The sequence below is a fragment of the Pseudophryne corroboree genome, chromosome 6, assembly GCF_028390025.1.
Source record: "Pseudophryne corroboree isolate aPseCor3 chromosome 6, aPseCor3.hap2, whole genome shotgun sequence".
Taxonomy (NCBI): domain Eukaryota; kingdom Metazoa; phylum Chordata; class Amphibia; order Anura; family Myobatrachidae; genus Pseudophryne; species Pseudophryne corroboree.
The window spans coordinates 321,126,952-321,151,250 of record NC_086449.1 but is presented as its reverse complement, the minus strand read 5'-3'; the positions used below and the strand labels follow the sequence as shown (position 1 = coordinate 321,151,250).

The 24,299-nt window shown below is 43.1% G+C and overlaps 1 protein-coding gene and 1 pseudogene across 1 annotated transcript in view; both read right to left on the bottom strand.

Moving 5' to 3' along the window:
* The window catches only part of LOC134932152 (proto-oncogene Mas-like), a 240,962-nt gene that overhangs the window by 144,895 nt on the left and 71,768 nt on the right, over positions 1-24,299 (bottom strand). The gene's annotated exons all lie outside the window — the stretch shown is intronic.
* LOC134934555 (olfactory receptor 5I1-like) lies at positions 4,144-4,994 on the bottom strand (annotated as a pseudogene).

Here is a 24,299-nt window from a genome sequence, read left to right as displayed (position 1 = left end):
CATATCCAAATATTCCGAAATACGGAATATTCCGAAATACAGACTTTTTTGAGTGAGAGTGAGATAGTGAAACCTTTGTTTTTTGATGACTTAATGTACACAAACTTTGTTTAATACACAAAGTTATTAAAAATATTGTATTAAATGACCTTCAGGCTGTGTTTATAAGGTGTATATGAAACATAAATGAATTGTGTGAATGTAGACACACTTTGTTTAATGTACAAAGTTATAAAAAATATTGGCTAAAATGAGCTTCAGGCTGTGTGTATAAGGTGTATATGAAACATAAATGCATTCTGTGCTTAGATTTAGGAAAAATCCGATATCCAAAATACCTCTGGTCCCAAGCATTTTGGATAAGGGAGACTCGACCTGTATATATATATATATATATATATATATATATATCCATGGAGGTCCTGCACTCGCGTCCGTAAATAATCAGCTGTGGGGTGCACCCAGTAGAATCCACACAATCTTGGTAGATCAACGTATATAGAAGTAATTCCAGTTTCCTGGGGGGCACTCTCCTTTAAACATCATCACATGAAGCTTCTTTAATCCATAAAGGCTTTATTTGGTCACATAATTGGCTTTATTCAGTCGACGTTTCGGCTCTACAAGTGGAGCCTTTCTCAAGACAAGCCTTATAAATAATTCTATGTTGAAAATAGTCACAACTAGAGTAAATATAACTCAAAAAAATAGCAACATGAGGCAGCCATACTGACTGGATGTTGATTCGTGATCCTTAGGGAGGCTCCACTGTGCAAAGTGCCACTATTTGGATAGTCATCCAGGATATTTCTATTGTGTGAAGTTAACTATATTGGAGTAACCACGGATCCATCCTCAGTGCTATATTGTTGCTATTTTTTTGAGTTATATTTACTCTAGTTGTGACTATTTTCAACATAGAATTATTTATAAGGCTTGTCTTGAGAAAGGCTCCACTTGTAGAGCCGAAACGTCGACTGAATAAAGCCAATTATGTGACCAAATAAAGCCTTTATGGATTAAAGAAGCTTCATGTGATGATGTTTAAAGGAGAGTGCCCCCCAGGAAACTGGAATTACTTCTATATATATATATATATATATATATATATATAATGAAATAAAAATAAATATATATTTTTTTTAAAATGCACATATGGAGCAACACCAGATTAAGTCCCCCAGTAATGCACCTAACACCCTATTATGCCCCCACAGTTATGCACCGCACAGTAATGCCCTTTTCACCATAGTATGCACACACATATAAACCCAGTACCTGCTTTTTGTCGGGGGTTCTGTTTGTTGTAAGGGGTCCACCCCCAGATCACTGCTGCCACCACCGAGTGGTTCTTCCATTCCGGCGGGGGCCACTGTTCACCCCTGCCTGCTCTAGACTATTAAAAAAATCCCTCCCAAAATGGGCACCACCTCAGAGGAGACAGTTATCAATGATACTATAGCAGGCCTCCTCTAGTATCTTTAATAACTATCTCCTCTGAGGTGGCGACCATTCTGGGAGGGACATTTTCAATAGATTGCTGCTGGCGGATGGGGACCGACGTGTACCGACAGGGACAAACAGTGGCAGGGGTAAGGAGGCAGGTGGATAGTGGCATGAGCAGCCCAGGCCCTCCACCCTCTGTCAGAGAGCTGGGCCCGAGACAACTGTGCCCCCAGTATCCCCCTGATGGCGGCCCTGAGCTGCAGGCCAGAGAAGCCGGAGGTAGATGGCAAGATAAAGGAGTGACTTTCCACTGAAAGAACTCTCTCTGTTAACTGTGGCCCAGTTGGCAGTAGCTGGGTGCAGAAGCACCAGCCCCTGGGACATCCTGACCTGTGTCTGATTAGCAGAGATAGTGCCTACCATGAGAAACTACTTACTGTATGTACACCACAGTCTCCAACTAGGAGACATATAAGGTGTGACAGATTTTACGGGCGAGGGGGGGGGCTGCACTTTGTTAAAGAAAGTGTGTGCTAACCACTGGCAGTTGCAATGGTTTGGCTGCAGCACAGTTCAAAACTAAAAGAGGTGAGCCATGACTGTGGAGCACCTGGCTTACTCCCATCGATGTTGGGCAGTTTTCGGGAATGTTGTATTGTCTGATTCCCCTGTTTTAGTTTTGGACTGGGCTGTAGCCCTACCTTGCAGCTGCCATTGGTGCTAACCATTTGCTCAAGTCGAGTTTTTGCACAATATTAATACTATGTTTCTGCTATTTTACTTTCTATATAACACAGTGTAAACAATATTGTTTCAATAAAATATTTGAAACTAGAAAAAATATAATTGGTAAATTCAGTTTTAGGCAACTTATAAACTGATTTTCCATAATATCCTTGACCATTTCCATAGTTGTCTGTGAACACTTTCGTTCATTACCTTCTTAGAGGTGCAATAACATTTTTACTAAAAACACATATTGTCATTACTATGAACATCTAATACATTCCTCTCGGTTTACAGAAATGTTAGCAATTTATTTACTGTAATTGTTTGCTACTGTACATATTAGTGCATGACCAAAAATACTGATATTGAGCAAGTGATAATATTAACATGAATATTTAGACATCTTAGTGCATCCTTATGTGACATATTAGTTTATTTTTTTTTCATTGAACAATTTCAAAAGTTGCTGAAATTAAATATTAGAGATGTTCTGTAAATGTCAATACATTACTTCAGATTTTCCCAGAACCTCCCTTGTCCACCATTCTGAGTAATTTTATTTGGCAGACATAATGTATCACTTTGAGTACATCACCTGTAGTCTTCATGAATGCCACAACAATTTTTTCAACATATAGTTTGCTCTCCCTTAATTTCACAGAATGAGGCCTCATGCTAAACCTGTAGGAGAATTAAATAATTTTCTTACACTTGACACTAGCAGTTTCCTTTCACCTATTTCTCTATCATAAACTAACACTTCTGTGACTGAGATGTGACATTTACATGCAGGCAGCAATATGAGAATTGTATCTTGTATCAGAACATGTAAAGAAATGGTTTAATTTCACCTAGATTAATCAATAGCATGTGTCCTATAAATGACCTTAGGTATGCACAAACCTGGGAAAAGAATTGATGGCTCTTGGAGCCAGCAAATTAGATAAAGGGTCTCTTATCCAGTCCCCAGCAATAAAATGGGAGGAGAAATGTACCAGTCATAAATGTTTGGGGGTGCGAAAGTGCATCCTTCCTCCACAAACCAGGCCAGGTCACAAGAGCTAGAAGTAGTAATAAAATAATACAATTTCACCATAAGGAGAATGTCATTTCTGTCCCGCCCTCCCCAATCTATTGCAAGACAGCTATATTGAGAAAGCCCATGATCCCTGACATGTCCAGTGTCCAGCATTGAGCTGATTAAAACACACAAAGGTGGTGGGAGGAGGACAGCTTTGAAAGTTTATAGACTCTTCTCACTCAAGGGTCAGTGTTCATTCTCATGGGGTTAAGCTGCGGCTGAAGGTGAATCGATAAGATAAACTGTGCAATTCCCAACATCAGGATCCTAAGTTCAAGTGCGTTAGGCTTCTGAATTAATATCTCCTATTATTTTTCAGAGATTTATGAACTTTATGTCTCTCCATATTTGTCATTTTATAACCATACCTTGGATGATTTTGTTCAAATTAAAATGTAATTTATTCTAACATATTATCTGTGTCTCTTGATGAATCTGTGAGCCTGTGCAGCCCAAGCTACATACCTTAAGTGAGTTTGCCATTAACATTTTTGGATGCAGAAAGCTGCAGAGGACTGTCTGGTGTCCATACATTGATGTTTTGGGGTTCCTCTGCTGATGGCAGTAACCGGGTTTTCATTAACCACACGTGCTGAGGTAACCATAAGTCACTGGTGGCAATTTTCAGATTTAGTTATTGTATCTGTGAAATTGGCCTGCCTGTTGTGACAACTCCATTCCTTCCCCTCCCACTTCTCCATCTCACATCTTTCTACAGGTAGAGCTTTCACTGTAATCTAAGTAGAAATTTTTCAGATGAGTCTCTTCCATACAATAATTGTAATTGATGGCTTCACCTGTTTGTGGCTTGACTACATTTACTTTTTTTTTTTAACTTTTTTAGTGCTTATTTTTTGTGACAAACTAAATAAAAATGCATTTAAAAATCAACAAATACTAGTGAATCTCAGCTTTGACACAGCTTGTTTTACATCTTGGTTTCTCAGGCTGAAGATCATGGGATTCAACATTGGTGTGATCACTGTATAGCAAGGCTACACAAGTAAAGTGAGAGCTACAGGTGGAAAGAGATTTGTGCCAACCTCTAGAAGAGCCAATCCTAACTAATGGTAATAAAATATGGGCATATGATATCAGTATACATAAGAAAGAGCCCACTAAAATAGAGCCAGCAAAAACAAATGCGAAAAGCTCATTAAGGAATGTATCTTTGCAGGACAGCTTTAAGATGGGGAAATATAGAAATGATTTATATGATTTGACCCACAGAATGGTAAGGTAAATGCAAAATATGTATGTATTAATGAGTTGAGAAATCCTGCAGTGTAAACTGAGCAAACGAGTTGAAAACATCTTGCTTTGCTGATAAGTGTTGTATAATACAAAGGCTTACATATGGCTGTGTATCGGTCACAGGCCATCACAGCAAGTAATATCCCTTCGGAGCTTGCCAAGTCAATGAAAAAAAAACATTTGTGTTGCACAAGCAGTCAGTGATGGAAATTGTCTTGTTTACAGAGAGAATGTTGGCCATAATGTTGGGTGTAATAGTTGATGAATAGAATATGTCTACAAAGGATAAATTCATGAGGAAAAAGTACATTGGTGTTTGCAGGCCTGGAGTCACTCTGATTATCACAATGATCATAAGATTACCCAACAATGTTACCAAGTACACTGATAAACAGAGGAGAAAGAGAGGAAGCTTAAGGTTTGGGTCAGAGGAACGACCAGAAAGAACAAATTCTGTTACAAGTGTTGTGTCCCTAGGCTTCATTGTGTGATGTTCAGTGGCAGGAAACTATATATATATATATATATATATATATATATATATATATATATATATATATAATGTATCATTTGACCACCAAATTTTAATGAAGATTATCATTTACTCATGATCATTCTTGCAACAACGAGCATATACAATATGGTAAACATATCCTGCACAACGTTTGATACAATGTCCAATGAAAATTTTGTCATCTTCAACATCCACCAAACTGCAGACTGAAGATAAAAGAATAGTGATATTATATCCTGATTCTGTTAGTCAACAAATAGGTCTATTTTTCTGCATCTTGGCAGCAGTATCCATAAAGATGAAAAAGGAAGAAGTAAAATACAAGATGTGAACTATGAGTGGAGACAGATTGGCTCTATCTGCATCTGAAATGCCATATTACAGTGTTTTCCATGAAAGCATTGTAGCATAGCATTTTGTATGCAAATACAGTTGCAGTCACACAATATAGGCATGCTGCCTATAATTTTAATCAGCAGAAGCAGCTTGTGTGTCCTAGTACATTACTTTGCATCTAAGAGGGGTATTCAATTGGTGCGGGTTTTATTCGACAGTCAGAAAAATGTCACTTTTCAACAGTTTTTAGGTTGAATATGCATCCGACCTATTCAATGAAAGTGACATTTTTGACTGTTGAAAACAAGTGGATCGGTGAGTTACTCGCCGATCCACGTGTTTTTGCTGAAAACGTGGCTGTTTTCAACAGGTTGCCGCTGATACAGATTCAACTTGTAAGTCGAATCTGCATTGTCGGAATGCTGGTTGGAAACGGCCGGCATTGAATAATTCCGTGGGAGAGGATCCGACTTCAATTGAATATACCCCTAAGATGCATTTTCACAGAAAAAAATGCCAAAATACGTTCGACGGTACCAAGTCACACGGCACTCATGCGTTATATGTAATGTGATTTGTAGCGCACAGAGCAAAGATGTAAGAGGACACATCTGTATTTCTGGGTCAGAAATCACAGAGACAATTTGATATAAATCCCCTTTTATGGGGGTCCTCAAGTATCTGCAGTCACAGAGAGTAATTTGACAGCAAACAAAAAAATATATAAATATATATATATATATATATATATATATATACACACACAACTTGAAAAAATGAAAGGCGGCACTCAGAGGCTTTGAAATCAGTGAAAAACTTATATTCGTGAGGTCAACGTTTCGGGGACCACCTCCCCATCTTCAGGACAAATACACAGTGCAACAGTGAAACTTAAATACACACTTACCCCCCTCCTCCTTTCGGTCTCCCCGCCAGCGCCTTTAGTCTTTTAGTCTTTTGTCCTGGAAAATTTTTAAATCCGGGTCAGAAGTGACCATTGGCCATAATTTTCTCACCTTCTGTTTAATGCCCTCACTTCTTGTTGAAACCTCATTGACCCATGGAATAACTTTGGACATGTCCCTTACCTTGGCTAGTTGTAATAGGTCCTCTCTATTTTTGTCTACAGCTTTCGCTCTGGCTGCTCTCAACAATCTCAAGGGATATCCTCTCTGGAGGAATCTCTGTTCCATCTCATCCAACTGTATTAACATCTCGTTCCTATCACTATTTACTCTACATACGCGTAGGAACTGGGAATAAGGGAGGCCTTTAACTGTTGCTGGGGGATGAAAGCTATCATGTCTCAACATGGTGTTGCGGTCTGTAAAAAAACCTACAGACCGCAACAATATTAGAAAATCACCAATTTGATCAGCATAGAGGTGGAGATTACTCTGTAAAAATCTTATAATTTAATACAATGTAATACAATACCAGTCTCCTGTGCACATGCATGGATATTACCAATGCAGAAAAATAAGAAGTCACATTTTTTTTCTCTGATTCTGTTGGGAATTTGGGAACTTATTGTATATCCTTTCATATTGGAGGAGGTCATAGCTCCCACTTCTAAAGGATCTCTGTGTGCAGTCACTAATGGTGCTTCATTTTTTCATTGAAGTTACTATGTTATATTACATTCCCTCCTCTCTTTACATGCACATAAGGAAAAAATAATAGTGTGATAACAAGAGAAGGCGCCAGAAGACTTTAATGTCTTTATTGTATAATTGCCTCATTAAATCTAGCAGCTAAATTGCTGCAATTGTGCCAGGACCAGCAAATTGGAGTCCATTACATGTTGGCCTCTGTCTGGGTTGTTAATCGAAAACAGAAATAGATGGTGTAATTTCAGTTTGCAATGCACCCCCGGAGGAGAGCGTTCCCAGTGATGATTTCTGACAGACGTGCCAAGGTTTATCAGATAAGCAAATTCTAAAGCCTTCTTCAATAAGCAGATTTACTGTAGTGTGTGATATTTACTTCATTTAGTACAAAATACCACACTATCAGCGCTCTCTTGGTGTAGTTTTGTTTATTTGAAGGTCCTCTCTGGCAAGGATCTACCAAGAGGAATAGCGACATTGTTACTTTGATAATTGGGATCTCTTAATGTGTCCATATTGATTGAATTAATTCTGTGTATTGCAAAATGTGACTTTGTTAATGTTATGTGAGTGATGCTCCCTAATGGAATACATACACGAGACCGGCGTTCCAGATGCTGGTGGTCAGAAGACCGACAGCGGCATCCCAATGGTGAGAATCCCAATGGGTTCATTAAGTATACTTACCCTTCCCACCAACCCTCCCTCCCTGTAGCCTAACCCTAACCCCCCCCCACTCCCCGCAGCCTAACCCTAATCCCCATAGTGTCTAAAGCTGACACACACACACCCCCGTGCGACCTAACCATAATGGTCCCCAACATACTTATGATCGGAATGCTGGCTGTTGGGATTCCAGTGTCGACATTTCAAACAGATGTCTGGATTCCAACGCCGGTCTTGTGTCCACATGTCTGGATTCCAATGCCGGGATTTTTACTACCGGCATCCCGACCGCATCCCCACCTAATGAACTGTAAAACTAGACACTGAATCCTATTTATGTCTTTTTTTTTTATCCTATCAGGCCAGACTGAAGAAACACAATGCATGAGTAAGTAGGACTTTTCTTACAATAATGTTGATCAAGATTCAAAAACTTTGGGCAATATATAATGTCTGATATAAGACTAGCTAAGTAGCAGATATTTGCATTTCTAAGTAGCAAAGCGCTCTATTTTTTAAGCCAAAAGGAAAAGTAGAGTAAACAATCCCAGAGGAAGATAGATATCCAGAAGGGATGCAGTCAAAATTCCAGCTGTCAGGATTCCGGTGTTCAGGAGACTGACGCCAGAATCCTGACAGCTGGCATTTTACCAATGGGTGGAATACCGACACCCGCCCATAATTCCCACTTGGTCCACACCACCAACCGAGTGGGAGTAAAATCTATGGTGAGCAAAGCTCTCCACATGGCAAGTGCAGCGAGCCTGCAAGGAGAATCGCTGCTGGTATTTTGACAGATGGGATACCGCTGTCCGTATACTGACAGCCGGCATCCCATCTGTAATACATACTGGATCCATCCGGAACATTGGCAATTGGCTAATCACCTTTCAGGCCTGATATGTTACAGAAACAAATAAAAAAAGTGAGGGCCAGATCTTTGAAGTACTATATTCTGCATCTCAGAAGATGCTACTGAAAAACTTTTGGCTCCATCTAATTGCCAAGACAAAGGTTTAATTGCTAAATAAATAGTAATGGCAACAAGAGGCATCCCTGTGGAACGCCACATGCTATATACTGCTGAAGAAAGTCACTTTTAAAGTACTACGAGAGTATACAGTATATTAATGCCCCTCAAATGTTAAATCATGTCTCCAAAGCAGATCATATATAGTATAAGCAACCAGCTGGCGGTGACAGACACCTATTCAATACCTAAAATGAACAAGGACAAAAGATGGATGAAAATGTTGTACCTTTCAACAGTACTCACCAAGCAGCTAATGCTAGGTACACACTTATACAGCCATACTTGAGATGCAATTCTTTTTACAATAACACTTCCGATTAAAAGTCCAGATGCATAGGCAGATTGATGCGTACACGCTATTGCAATCTACCATGAGATCTGTGTTACTCATCTCTTGAAACCATCTGCTGATTAGGTCATGACTGCAGGAGCAGCAGCAGATGTACTGGGCAAAATGTTCTTTAATGCATACATACTTCTGGTTTGTCCGACATTGTACTATGACATCTTATAAATATCAGGAATGCCCATAAAACCAGATCTTTAGAGGCAATCAGTTTTCGTCTGAAAAAAACATGATCATGTATGCATACACACTCTTAAGATATCTCATGAATGGTTTGGGAATTGTACGATTGTATAGGTGTATACCTAGCTGAACACTATATATGTTTGGGATACAGAGGGTAATTCTGAGTTGATCGCAGCAGCAAGTTTGTTAGCAATTGGGCAAAACCATGTGCACTGCAGGGGGGGGCAGATGTAACATTTGCAGAGAGAGTTAGATTTGGGTGGGTTATTTTGTTTCTGTGCAGGGTAAATACTGGCTGCTTTATTTTTACACTGCAATTTAGATTTCAGTTTGAACACGCCACACCCAAATCTAACTCTCTCTGCACATGTTATATCTGCCCCCCCTGCAGTGCACATGGTTTTGCCCAACTGCTAACAAATTTGATGCTGTGATCAACTCAGAATTAGGCCCACTGTTATGAGCCATGTGTAGGTTAGTAAATATCAGTATCAAGTAACATTTTTTTTAATGGGCATATCTGTGCTTATAATAGATATTAGTCTACAGTTACTAAATAAATAATGATTTTACCTGCATTAAAATAATTATAATAAAAGCAGATGTCATAACTGGTGGAGGTGGGATTTTTATGTGAATATAAAATGAACAGGAGGGCACTATAGTGTTACATACGTAATATGAAATTGGGCACTGTAATGTGGCACAGTATAAAGTGAAGGCACTATAGTTTGGCATTATATGAACATGAAGGCACTATACTGTTACATAATAGGAAGTATGCACTGTACTGTGTCACAGTATACAGTATAGTGAAGGCAGTGCCGTAACTAGGCATTTTAGCACTGTGTGCAAGAAACGACAGTGGCGCCCCCCCCCCCCATGTAAGATAGGGGCAGTGCGCGCCGTAGGCGCGAAAAAATTTATAGGGGCGTGGCTTCACGGGGAAGGGGCGTGGCCACAAAATAATAGCAATTCATACTACGGTGCACAGTAGTCTACATTATTCAAATTACGCTGCACAGTAGTGCCACTACACCAGGTAGAGCCCCTTTTATACATTACAGCAGACAGCGTCCCCCTTTTTACACATTACAGCAGACAGTCCCCCTTTTTACACATTGCGGCAGCCAGGCCCCCTTTTTACACATTGCGGCAGCCAGTCCCCCTTTTTACACATATGGCAGCCAGTCCCCCTGTTTACACATTGCGGCAGCCAGGACCCCTTTTTACACATTGCGGCAGCCAGGACCCCTGTTTACCCATTGCGGTAGCCAAGACCCCTTTTTACACATTGCTGCAGCCAGTCCCCCTTTTTACACATTGGGGTATATTTACTAAGGTCCCGATTTTGACCGAGATGCCGTTTTTTCTTCAAAGTGTCATCTCGGTAATTTACTAAGCAAAAATCATGGCAGTGATGAGGGCATTCGTAATATTTTGGAAGTCCTCGTAAAAAATCACGAATCAATACACCATCAGTCAAATACGCCTGCAATTTGGTAGAAATCGGGAATTTACTAAAAAGTGCAAATTTTTTCCCCATATTTTTGCAACCAGGGCCAGTTCAAAGAGCCCGAGGCTGGTTTGGTTTAGGAGGGGGGACCCCACGCATTTTTTTTTTAAGTTTAAACATTTTTTTTTTTTTTCCAAGGTGCACAATGAAGCCCAGCACGGATCTCTCAGATCCGGCCGAGATTCATTGGGGTAAATTTACTAAGATTCGTATTGTTACCGATTTGGAGAGCGAATCATCACGAATGGCATCGAAAGTGTAAAACTGCAACTTTTTGAATTGATTACGACTAATTTACTAAGCTGTCGTAATTGTATTTTTAGTGTTGTCCGATGTCGATGTCATTCGTGTTTTTTTGATGTGTAATGCGGCCGATTTTGTTGTTTTGCGGCCGTGTTCTTAGTGTTTTTTTACGACTGCGTCACATGTCTGTTACGGCAGTGTTTTTCCGTTTCCGGCCGCGTTTTTTTACTAAGTTTTGTTTTTGTCACTCGTCCGTGATTGGTTGTATTCGTGATGGAGGAGTGTCTGTGCACATTACTATAAAAACGCCCCAAACCGTCCGCACCTCGTGGGTTTAGCTAGTGGAGAGGAGAGAGGAAGGTGTATTAGGAGTTGGTGAGTTTGGAGGAGTTTTTGGGGGATTTGGAGCGGAGTTTTGCGATTGTTGAGTGCTGTACTGTGTGTGTAAGTAGTCTTGTCATACTTGTGTAGTTTTTTCGAAGTTTGTCTACTTTTTTGTCATTGTTTTTTTTTTCAAGTCTATTGTCATTGTTTGTGAGTGAGTGTGTGTGTGTGTGTTGTGTGTGTGGTGTGTAGTGGTAGTGGAGGAGTGTGTTTTCTGTTTTTTTTTCTCAGTGTTTTGTGTAGTTTGTGGGGATTATGTCTCAGTCAGAGGTCAGTGTGGTGGAGGAGGTTAGTGAGAGGGAGGAGGTGAGTGAGGTGGAGGAGGTTAGTGAGAGGGAGGAGGTTAGTGAGGAGGAGGAGGAGGGGGTGCCTGTTGCAGCGTTCTCCAGTGATAGTGATGGTGCTGTGGCTCCGCAGCCACGCACCACTACCAAGACTGGGCGCAATGTGAAGTTCAGCTATGCTGAAAACATGGCTTTGGTGCGGGAGCTGATGAGGCATCATCGCCAATTGTTTGGGCAGGATGCTGCCAAGGTGTCCTCACGTAGGAAGTCGGTCCTGTGGGGAAAAGTTATTGCTGCAGTCAATAGTGAGGGTGTGGTGAGGCGGACTGAGGACACGTGTAGAAAAAGGTTTTATGATATCAAGCGCCGTGTCAAGGCCAAGATGGCCAAGGAGGCCAAATCAGCCCGCCAAACCGGGGGTGGACACCCTTTCCGTGCCACTTTTCGTGATTGGGAGGAGCCTGTGCGGTCACTTATTCCTGCAGAAGTGGTGTCAGCGACTCATGTCCGGGATTCGGACCGTCCAAGGCAGGATGGTGAGTTGTATTTTAAATATTTTTGGCTCTTGTTATTTTTACAATGATAATGCTGCTAATTGTTACGGTGTTTGTAAATATGCAAACATTGTGTTGGTAATGTCGTGCAGGCCTGTGCAACCTGTAGCTGTAAATGTGTTTCAAAACTACAAGGCCCATCATGCATTGCCAGAGTTTTGCTATTATTGAATGTGAAATCTGTTGCAGTGCATGCTGGTATGTGTAGTTATAATACATAATCCTAGATTTTGCTTGTCCCTATCTGTGTTTTCAAATGGCCTTTTTTTTTTTTTTTACTTTTTCAATAAATTGTTGGATTTTTTATTATGGTTTTTATGTTGTTTGTGTGAAATTTTATATTAAAATTATCTGCAATATATTGTGTCGAATTAAACTATGTTTCTGGATTATTTAGTGCAACATCATCTTAATTTAAGAATACACACCCAATTAATTAATCCAGAATAGCTTAAACATAAAATAGTTAACTTAACATTAGGTGCGAGATGTTTACATTACAATAATGATTTTCAGATAACAATGAGTTTTAAAAGTATGGTCATAATGTTTTGTGTAATTTTTCAACAGTACGCCAGAGACGCGCCACAGACAGGCCACAGCCAACTGATGAAGCTGCAGGGAATGCAGGTAAGAAATCAGTGTAGTCACATATTCTGCAAACACATAGAACCACAAAATATTAATGTTGCTATTTTCACATAGGTTCTTCTTCTGCAAGCCGCCCTCCTCTAAGGCGGCCATCACAGGGCTCTGTGACTTTAACTAGGAGGCCCACTAAGACGCGGCGTGTGGAGTCGGAATCTGCGCCTCCTTCTTCACCACCCAGGCGGCGCATCTCGGCAGTCTTGCCCCAGCCACCACAGGCAATTTTGGCTAGTCCCCAAAGTGATGAGCCACGATCACCACAGCTGTCTGGTGAGTAAAAATTTAAAAGAAATACATTCAAACATTTTGACACAGTACATTTACTATGATGTGAGCTCAATGTGAGATGGCATGTTTCCCGTAGCAACCATTCAGATTCCAGGTATTATCTTCTTGAAGGTGCCAAATAAAATAAGAATTTACTTACCGATAATTCTATTTCTCGGAGTCCGTAGTGGATGCTGGGGTTCCTGAAAGGACCATGGGGAATAGCGGCTCCGCAGGAGACAGGGCACAAAAAGTAAAGCTTTTCCAGATCAGGTGGTGTGCACTGGCTCCTCCCCCTATGACCCTCCTCCAGACTCCAGTTAGGTACTGTGCCCGGACGAGCGTACACAATAAGGGAGGATTTTGAATCCCGGGTAAGACTCATACTAGCCACACCAATCACACCGTACAACTTGTGATCTAAACCCAGTTAACAGTATGATAACAGAGGAGCCTCTGAAAGATGGCTCCCTAAACAATAACCCGAATTAGTTAACAATAACTATGTACAAGTATTGCAGATAATCCGCACTTGGGATGGGCGCCCAGCATCCACTACGGACTCCGAGAAATAGAATTATCGGTAAGTAAATTCTTATTTTCTCTATCGTCCTAGTGGATGCTGGGGTTCCTGAAAGGACCATGGGGATTATACCAAAGCTCCCAAACGGGCGGGAGAGTGCGGATGACTCTGCAGCACCGAATGAGAGAACTCCAGGTCCTCCTTTGCCAGGGTATCAAATTTGTAGAATTTTACAAACGTGTTCTCCCCTGACCACGTAGCTGCTCGGCAGAGTTGTAATGCCGAGACCCCTCGGGCAGCCGCCCAAGATGAGCCCACCTTCCTTGTGGAATGGGCCTTAACAGATTTAGGCTGTGGCAGGCCTGCCACAGAATGTGCAAGTTGAATTGTGTTACAAATCCAACGAGCAATCGACTGCTTAGAAGCAGGCGCACCCAACTTGTTGGGTGCATACAGTATAAACAGCGAGTCAGATTTTCTGACTCCAGCCGTCCTTGAAATGTATATTTTTAAAGCTCTGACAACGTCCAACAACTTGGAGTCCTCCAAGTCGCTTGTAGCCGCAGGCACTACAATAGGCTGGTTCAGGTGAAACGCTGATACCACCTTAGGGAGAAAATGCGGACGCGTCCGCAGCTCTGCCCTATCCGAATGGAAAATTAAATAAGGGCTTTTATAAGATAAAGCCGCCAGTTCAGATACTCTCCTGGCGGACGCCAGGGCCAGTAACATAGTCACTTTCCATGTGAGATATTTCAAATCCACATTTTTTAGTGGTTCAAAACAATGGGATTTGAGGAAATCTAAAACTACATTTAGATCCCACGGTGCCACCGGAGGCACCACAGGAGGCTGTATATGCAGTACTCCTTTGACAAAAGTCTGGACCTCAGGAACTGAGGCCAATTCTTTTTGGAAGAATATTGACAGGGCCGAAATTTGAACCTTAATAGATCCCAATTTGAGACCCATAGACAATCCTGATTGCAGGAAATGTAGGAAACGACCCAGTTGAAATTCCTCCGTCGGAGCACTCCGATCCTCGCACCACGCAACATATTTCCGCCAAATGCGGTGATAATGCTTCGCGGTGACTTCCTTTCTTGCCTTAATCAAGGTAGGTATGACTTCTTCTGGAATGCCTTTTCCTTTTAGGATCTGGCGTTCAACCGCCATGCCGTCAAACGCAGCCGCGGTAAGTCTTGGAATAGACACGGTCCCTGCTGAAGCAGGTCCTGTCTTAGAGGTAGAGGCCACGGATCGTCCGTGACCATCTCTTGAAGTTCCGGGTACCAAGACCTTCTTGGCCAATCCGGAGCCACTAGTATCGTTCTTACTCCGCTTTGCCGTATGATTCTCAATACCTTTGGTATGAGAGGCAGAGGAGGAAACACATACACCGACTGGTACACCCAAGGTGTTACCAGCGCGTCCACAGCTATTGCCTGCGGATCTCTTGACCTGGCGCAATACCTGTCCAGTTTTTTGTTGAGGCGAGACGCCATCATGTCCACCATTGGTCTTTCCCAACGGTTTATTAGCATGTGGAAAACTTCTGGATGAAGTCCCCACTCTCCCGGGTGAAGATCGTGTCTGCTGAGGAAGTCTGCTTCCCAGTTGTCCACTCCCGGGATGAACACTGCTGACAGTGCTATCACGTGATTCTCCGCCCAGCGAAGGATCCTGGCAGCTTCTGCCATTGCACTCCTGCTTCTTGTGCCGCCCTGTCTGTTTACATGGGCGACTGCCGTGATGTTGTCCGACTGGATCAACACCGGTCTTTCTTGAAGCAGAGGTTCCGCCTGGCTTAGAGCATTGTAGATTGCTCTTAGTTCCAGAATGTTTATGTGAAGAGACTTTTCCAGGCTCGACCACACTCCCTGGAAGTTTCTTCCTTGTGTGACTGCTCCCCAGCCTCTCAGGCTGGCGTCCGTGGTCACCAGGATCCAATCCTGTATGCCGAATCTGCGGCCCTCCAATAGATGAGCCCTCTGCAACCACCACAGAAGAGATACCCTTGTCCTTGGAGACAGGGTTATCCGCAGGTGCATCTGAAGATGCGTGCATTGATGTACAGACACCTTTCCTGGTTTTAGGAGATTCCTGACCAGGTCGGATAACTCCTTGGCTTTTTCCTCGGGAAGAAAAACCTTTTTCTGAACCGTGTCCAGAATCATCCCTAGGAACAGCAGACGAGTTGTCGGCATTAATTGGGATTTTGGAATATTCAGAATCCATCCGTGCTGCTTTAGCACCTCTTGAGATATTGCTAATCCCATCTCTAGCTGTTCTCTGGACCTTGCCCTTATTAGGAGATCGTCCAAGTATGGGATAATTAATACGCCTTTTCTTCGAAGAAGAATCATCATCTCGGCCATTACCTTTGTAAAGACCCGAGGTGCCGTGGACAAACCAAACGGCAGCGTCTGAAACTGATAGTGACAGTTTTGTACAACGAACCTGAGGTACCCCTGGTGTGAGGGGTAAATTGGAACGTGGAGATACGCATCCTTGATGTCCAAGGATACCATAAAGTCCCCTTCTTCCAGGTTCGCTATCACTGCTCTGAGTGACTCCATCTTGAACTTGAACTTCTTTATGTACAGGTTCAAGGACTTCAGATTTAGAATAGGCCTTACCGAGCCATCCGGCTTCGGTACCACAAATAGAGTGGAATAATACCCCTTCCCTTGTTGTAGAAGAGGTACCTTGACTATCACCTGCTGAGAGTACAGCTTGTGAATGGCTTCCAAAACCGTCTCCCTTTCGGAAGGGGACGTTGGTAAAGCCGACTTCAGGAAACGGCGAGGTGGATCTGTCTCTAATTCCAACCTGTACCCCTGAGATATTATCTGCAGGATCCAGGGATCTACCTGCGAGTGAGCCCACTGCGCGCTGTAATTTTTGAGACGACCTCCCACCGTCCCCGAGTCCGCTTGAGAAGCCCCAGCGTCATGCTGAGGCTTTTGTAGAAGCCGGGGAGGGCTTCTGTTCCTGGGAAGGAGCTGCCTGTTGCTGTTTCTTCCCTCGACCTCTGCCTCGTGGCAGATATGAATAGCCCTTTGCTCTCTTATTTTTAAAGGAACGAAAGGGCTGCGGTTGAAAAGTCGGTGCCTTTTTCTGTTGGGGAGTGACTTGAGGTAGAAAGGTGGATTTCCCGGCTGTAGCCGTGGCCACCAAATCTGATAGACCGACTCCAAATAACTCCTCCCCTTTATACGGCAAAACTTTCATATGCCGTTTTGAATCCGCATCGCCTGTCCACTGTCGCGTCCATAAAGCTCTTCTGGCCGAAATGGACATAGCACTTACCCGTGATGCCAGTGTGCAGATATCCCTCTGTGCATCACGCATATAAAGAAATGCATCCTTTATTTGTTCTAACGACAGTAAAATATTGTCCCTGTCCAGGGTATCAATATTTTCAATCAGGGACTCTGACCAAACTACCCCAGCACTGCACATCCAGGCAGTCGCTATAGCTGGTCGTAGTATAACACCTGCATGTGTGTATATACTTTTTTGGATATTTTCCATCCTCCTATCTGATGGATCTTTAAGTGCGGCCGTCTCAGGAGAAGGTAACGCCACTTGTTTTGATAAGCGTGTTAGCGCCTTGTCCACCCTAGGAGGTGTTTCCCAGCGCTCCCTAACCTCTGGCGGGAAAGGGTATAATGCCAATAATTTCTTTGAAATTATCAGCTTTTTATCAGGGGCAACCCACGCTTCATCACACACGTCATTTAATTCTTCTGATTCAGGAAAAACTATAGGTAGTTTTTTCACACCCCACATAATACCCTGTTTAGTGGTACCTGTAGTATCAGCTAAATGTAACGCCTCCTTCATTGCCAAAATCATATAACGTGTGGCCCTACTGGAAAATACGGTTGATTCGTCACCGTCACCACTGGAATCAGTGCCTGTGTCTGGGTCTGTGTCGACCGACTGAGGCAAAGGGCGTTTTACAGCCCCTGACGGTGTTTGAGGCGCCTGGACAGGCACTAATTGATTGTCCGGCCGCCTCATGTCGTCAAACGACTGCTTTAGCGTGTTGACACTATCCCGTAATTCCATAAATAAAGGCATCCATTCTGGTGTCGACCCCCTAGGAGGTGACATCCCCATATTTGGCAATTGCTCCGCCTCCACACCAATATCGTCCTCATACATGTCGACACACACGTACCGACACACAGCAGACACACAGGGAATGCTCTAAACGAAGACAGGACCCACTAGCCCTTTGGGGAGACAGAGGGAGAGTCTGCCAGCACACACCAAAAAGCGCTATATATGACAGGGATAGCCTTATAATAAGTGCTCCCTTATAGCTGCTTTATATATATCAAGATATTGCCATTAAATTTGCCCCCCCTCTCTGTTTTACCCTGTTTCTGTAGTGCAGTGCAGGGGAGAGACCTGGGAGCCGTCCTGACCAGCGGAGCTGTGAGAGGAAATGGCGCCGTGTGCTGAGGAGATAGGCCCCGCCCCTTTTTCAGCGGGCTCGTCTCCCGCTATTTTGTGAATACAGGCAGGGGTTAAATATCTCCATATAGCCTCTGGGGCTATATGTGAGGTATTTTTAGCCTTTATATAGGTTTACATTTGCCTCCCAGGGCGCCCCCCCCCCAGCGCCCTGCACCCTCAGTGACTGCGTGTGAAGTGTGCTGAGAGGAAAATGGCGCACAGCTGCAGTGCTGTGCGCTACCTTTAGAAGACTGCAGGAGTCTTCAGCCGCCGATTCTGGACCTCTTCTTACTTCAGCATCTGCAAGGGGGCCGGCGGCGCGGCTCCGGTGACCATCCAGGCTGTACCTGTGATCGTCCCTCTGGAGCTGATGTCCAGTAGCCAAGAAGCCAATCCATCCTGCACGCAGGTGAGTTCACTTCTTCTCCCCTCTGTCCCTCGTTGCAGTGTTCCTGTTGCCAGCAGGAATCACTGTAAAATAAAAAACCTAAGCTAAACTTTCTCTAAGCAGCTCTTTATGAGAGCCACCTAGAATTGCACCCTTCTCGGCCGGGCACAAAAATCTAACTGGAGTCTGGAGGAGGGTCATAGGGGGAGGAGCCAGTGCACACCACCTGATCTGGAAAAGCTTTACTTTTTGTGCCCTGTCTCCTGCGGAGCCGCTATTCCCCATGGTCCTTTCAGGAACCCCAGCATCCACTAGGACGATAGAGGAATGTGAATTAAAGTCTTATTGGTTGCTATGGGCCACATCACATTTTAAATAGAACACCCACCTTACTAAATTGAGGCCACAGACGTGCACAGAAAATGAATAGCGGGTTTCTCACCGGACTTAACCCCCCCCCCCCCCCTTCCACAGCATTATAGTCTTCTCACACCTCCCCTGTCCGGGATGTAGACTGCTTACCTGATGCGCTCCTCTGGTCCGTCCAGGTGAGAAGTCTATATCCAGGACAGGGGAGGTGAGAGAACACTATAATGCTGTGGAGGGGGGGAAGTTCGGTGCGGAAGCCGCCAGTCAGTCTCTGCGCACGCCTGTTATGGCACATATGTGTTTGTAAAGGAAAGATTCCTAGTTTTAAAAAAAAACCCTCAAAATAAAAATTTAAATTAAAAATAATAAGTATGGAATGTTTAGGACAAGCAAAGAAATTTAATTATAACTAAACAGTGCCTGTTGGCCACCCCATACAGAACCAACCTTCATGGGAGACGATGACCAGCAGGAACCAGACCAGCAGGCAACCTATACACTGCAACTTACGGCCGTTGATCCTACCCAGCCAACCCAGCCGCAGGATATGCCCCAAGCCTCCTTAAGTCCACAATTGATACCACCTCCACCCCAGCAACAAATGTCCGCTGACTTTTGGTCCAGTTGGGCAACGCAACAGACCCAAAACACTGCCTGCCTGAACACACACACACAACACCTTGCCAGCCTGCCCCATCATCTTCCGCGCATTAGTCGGAACTCGGGCAGACTGATTGTTCAGGTAGGCAGAATTGCGACATCGATGGAACAAATCAGGGCGGACAACACGCAAATGCTGGCAAATTTGACGCGCATCATCGATGAGCAACAGCGGCATCAACAAGCCCTGATACAAGTGATCCAACACAATCAGGTAGTAAATGAGACTTTGTCTAGGATTGTGGCCAGCCACACTGCCAGTAATAATCAACTGAATGCCAGTATACATAACTTGAGCCAAAGCATCACTCTGATGTCAGCACAACATCTCAGCTCCAGCTCAGGAACGACTACCCCTAGCCAGACCCCAGTTACCTCCCCTATTCGACGATCATCCAGAACACGGGCCAGCGACCCTGCTCAAACCTCGGCACCCAGCACACAAAAGAAAAATAAATAAATCTGACATGACATTTGTGTAACACAATAAAAATTTAAATATTGTCTTCACCAAAAATCCTGTGTCCGTGTCAAACATTGTTAAACACGCTATGTGTGTATGGTTTAATGGGGTAATGAGTGTCAATGTTTTAATACAAAATTAAAATACAAAATTACACAACAGTATAAAGAACAAACAATACTGTGTTCTAAGACCTACCAGACGCAACACTTAGACATAGACGTGTATGTATTTTTCAACACACCTGTTTCAAAAATTTTGAAAAGGTTGGCTGGGAAATAACAATGACGTTGCCTGTCACAGCCTGGAAGCTGCCAGTAGCCATGAAGTGCTACACAGCCAGGAGTTTGTGCAAGCCTGAGACAGAGCGTGAGCGTGCTGTCTCAGGATATAGTTCCAGCTTGACAAGGTCATACAGACGGCAAATGTTGGATGTTTTTAGGGGAAACATCTGTATGACCCTATCATCAGACAATGCATTTAAGTTTAAACGTCCCCTAAACAAACGTGGCTGGCGCAGCCTCCGCGGAACCTGTTCAACCTGCTGACCATGTACACTTACCTGGGCCAGATTTCTTGAAGAGTCATGGAGCACTCTCAGGTATCCCCCAGCAAACAAAAAATCTGTTGCACACACCACAGCAGCCATTTCAGAGTGAGAGATATTCAAAATGTGCCTGGGAACCTTTTATAGGGCCAAACATTCAGGTGTGAGTAATGGATAATTGACTACACATGTAAACACGCTTCTCAAAAGCAGGTCTGTTTTTTTTAGGACTTTTTTATGAAATGTATTTTTTCACGGCCTCAAATGCATTTTCACGGTAGACATTACAAATACGAATGGTTAGTAAATGACCGAGATTCATATCTAAACAGCTGCGTTTTGACCGATGGTGTATTCATTCGTATTTTTAAACTTGAACTTCCAAAAAAATACGAATGTACTCATCACTGCTGTGATTTTTGCTTAGTAAATTACCGAGATGACACTTTGAAGAAAAAACGGCATCTCGGTCAAAATCGGGACCTTAGTAAATATACCCCATTGTATTAAAGTCGGCAGTGTTTTACAAGTCACTCACGTAAAACACTGCCTAAAAAAACGAATGACATCGACATCGGAAAAACCGAAAATGCAGAATACGGCAGCTTAGTAAATTAGTCGTAATCAATTCAAAAAGTTGCATATTTACACTTTCGATGTCATTCGTGATTGAACTTTGACCTCAAACGGGAAAATACGATTCTTAGTAAATTTACCCCATTGCGGCAGCCAGGACCCCTTTTTTTTTTTTTTTACACATTGCGGCAGCCAGTCCCCTTTTTTACACATTGCGACAGCCAGGACCCCTTTTTACACATTGCGGCAGCCAGGACCCCTTTTTACACATTGCGGCAGCCAGGACCCCTTTTTACACATTGCGGCAGCCAGGCCCCCTTTTTACACATTGCGGCAGACAGGACCCCTTTTTTTTTTTTACACATTGCGGCAGCCAGTCCCCCTTTTTACACATTGCGGCAGCCAGGACCCCTTTTTACACATTGCGGCAGCCAGGACCCCTTTTTAAACATTGCGGCAGCCAGGACCCCTTTTTACACATTGCGGCAGCCAGGCCCCCTTTTTACACATTGCGGCAGACGGTGTCCCCCTGAGAGAGAGAGAGAGAGAGAGAGAGAGAGAAAGAGAGAGAGGGATATACTTACCTTCTCCCCGCTGACAGGCTCCTCGTGCTGGCATCTCCCTCTCGGTGCAGGCAGTGAGGTGAGAAGGAGGAGGAGGGAGGGGGAGCAGGGAGCCGCAGCAGCGCTATTTCATTGGTAGTAAGCGCCGCTGCAGCATCCCCCTCTTCTTCCGTGTTGGCTGCCTGGCGCTGCTGTGGATGCTGGGATGAAGGAACCGCATCCCAGCATCCATAGCAGCGCCGGGCAGCCAATACAGAAGGAGAGGGGGATGCTGCAGCGGCGCTTACTACCAATGAAATAGCGCTGCTGCGGCTCCCTGCTCCCCCTCCCTCCTCCTCCGCTGCCCGGCGCTGGTCTCTTCTCCCTCCAGCGCGGCGCACGGCGCACACAGCAGAGGCGGCATGTAATGAGTCAATTTGACTCATTACATGCCGCTGGCCGTGCGCCCTCAGGGCAACTGCGCTGTGTGCCAAGCCCACTTGGCACACACGTAGTTACGGCCCTGAGTGAAGGCACTGTAGTTTGGCAATATATGAACTGGGTGCACTGTAATGTGGAACAATATGAACTGGAGACAATGTATGTCATAATGTGAATTGGGGTATTGTGTTGCATAATGTGTACTGGCAGCTCTACAGTGTGACATCATGTGAATTGGGGTTTATTTAATGAACTATGGTTCATTAAATAAACTAGGACACTATTATGGGGCATACAATGAACAATTGTTGCAGGGAGGTGTCTCTCTAAAAACACTGGCACAGGGTCCCCTTCAAAATGTTGTTATTGGGCCCACAGTGATCTGATTATGCCACTGGTTCTATGCATAGGTCTATATTCTTTTTAGGCATAAGCATTACACTATATTTAATAAGTTGACTTGATGCATGCATTGAAATCTGATTTGAATAATTTCATTTGGGTCCAAAATGTATAATAAAATATTGTAGTCATAGGGCTGTATTCAATTGGAGGTTCCAACAGTTCAGTAACCAATGCTGGACGGAAACGGGCAGCATTCCGACAATGCAGATTCGACTTGTTAACAAGTCGAATCTACATTACCCTTAAACTGTCGGAAACAGCCGTGCTTCCGACAGAAACACGTGGATCGTCGAGTAACTCACTGATCCACGTGGTTTTCGACAAGTGTCGGTTTTTCCGACAGTCGGAAAAACGGCACTTGCATTGAATAGGTCGAATGCAAATTGGACCTATTACTGTCGAAAAGTGCCGGTAATTACGACTGTCAAAAATACCGGCAACAATTGAATACACCCCACAGTTGAGCTCAAAAAGCATTGATCTTCATCTTCAATGCAGATAACAGCACCATATATCTTAATAACCCATCTTTTTAATGTATTGTATGGTACCTACTGTAAATTAAGACAAGACTAAAAAATTATATATACATGATTACCTTATTTGTATTGATGCCAGGCTGCTGTAAAAGAATAATCTCTATCAATGCGCCTTTATATAGCAATCCTTTCTACAGTCTTTTGAGCTTTAAAATGTTGTATTACTACAGCCCCATAAGGATTAATTCTAATGAATAATTTCTTAGGGGCCAATTTTGGTTGTTATGTTGTGCCTGGAGTCACAATTACAGTAAATAGACACAGTACATTATAGTTACAATCAGTATACTGTAGCTAGCTTATTTAACATTACATCATTAGAAACAGTAGATAAAGTCCAACTTAATTCACTTTACTTTATTAGATACTTAGGGGCATATTCAATTAACCATGGCTATTTACCATGTTGTGCAAGGAAAGGCTATTCAATTAAAAAGCCTTTTCCCTGTGCCAAAAATCAGACGTTAATGTGCAGAAATGTGCATAAACTGTGGAATCAATGAGTTTTCCTTTTGATTTTAACCTAGTTGGTGCCTATTTTCACTGTCTTTTTGATCTTTACAGAAGCTACCACCTATACTGCTAGATGTTAGAAGGAACTAGGGATCGATAGCCAATCTTTGGAAAAGATTGATCCCTTTCTCTTACATCATGATTTTCAGATCAATTCTAGAAATGTATTAATAGAATTGATCCAAAAATCACAATACTATATACTGCAGCAGCAATATTCGCACCCTTTTCCCAACATCACTGGTGTCTGCTACTTGACTGCACATTTGTGTTGGCTTTTAACTATTTCTTTTTTAACTGCACATGCACAATTTTCCCAATTCCAAAGCTGAGCATGCACAAAAGTAGTATCAATTGAGGGGAAGATCAATATTGATAGCTATTGGCATAGTATACAAGATCAAGAAACCTCAAAGTGAATTCCTTATCTCAGTCCCTGGACCCCTCTTTAGTACCTGTTGTTTAACCTTTTGAGATAGGTCCAACAATCTGGAGACAGGTACATAAATAACAATAAGCACCAATTCCATATTCATGGTAATAAGAACAGCAAATTACTTTTTTACCTTTTGAGATAGGTCTAGTTCCACCATCCTGGCTTTGAAGGATGATTCAGGCACCCCACACATCTCAGGTCATGAGAAAATGGATATTTTGCATTCCTTTTATACTAACCTCTACACACAGGAACCCATCAACTTAACCCACAAACAGGAATTCGGGGAAACACTTACACATCCTCACTTATTGGAGACTCACACATCTG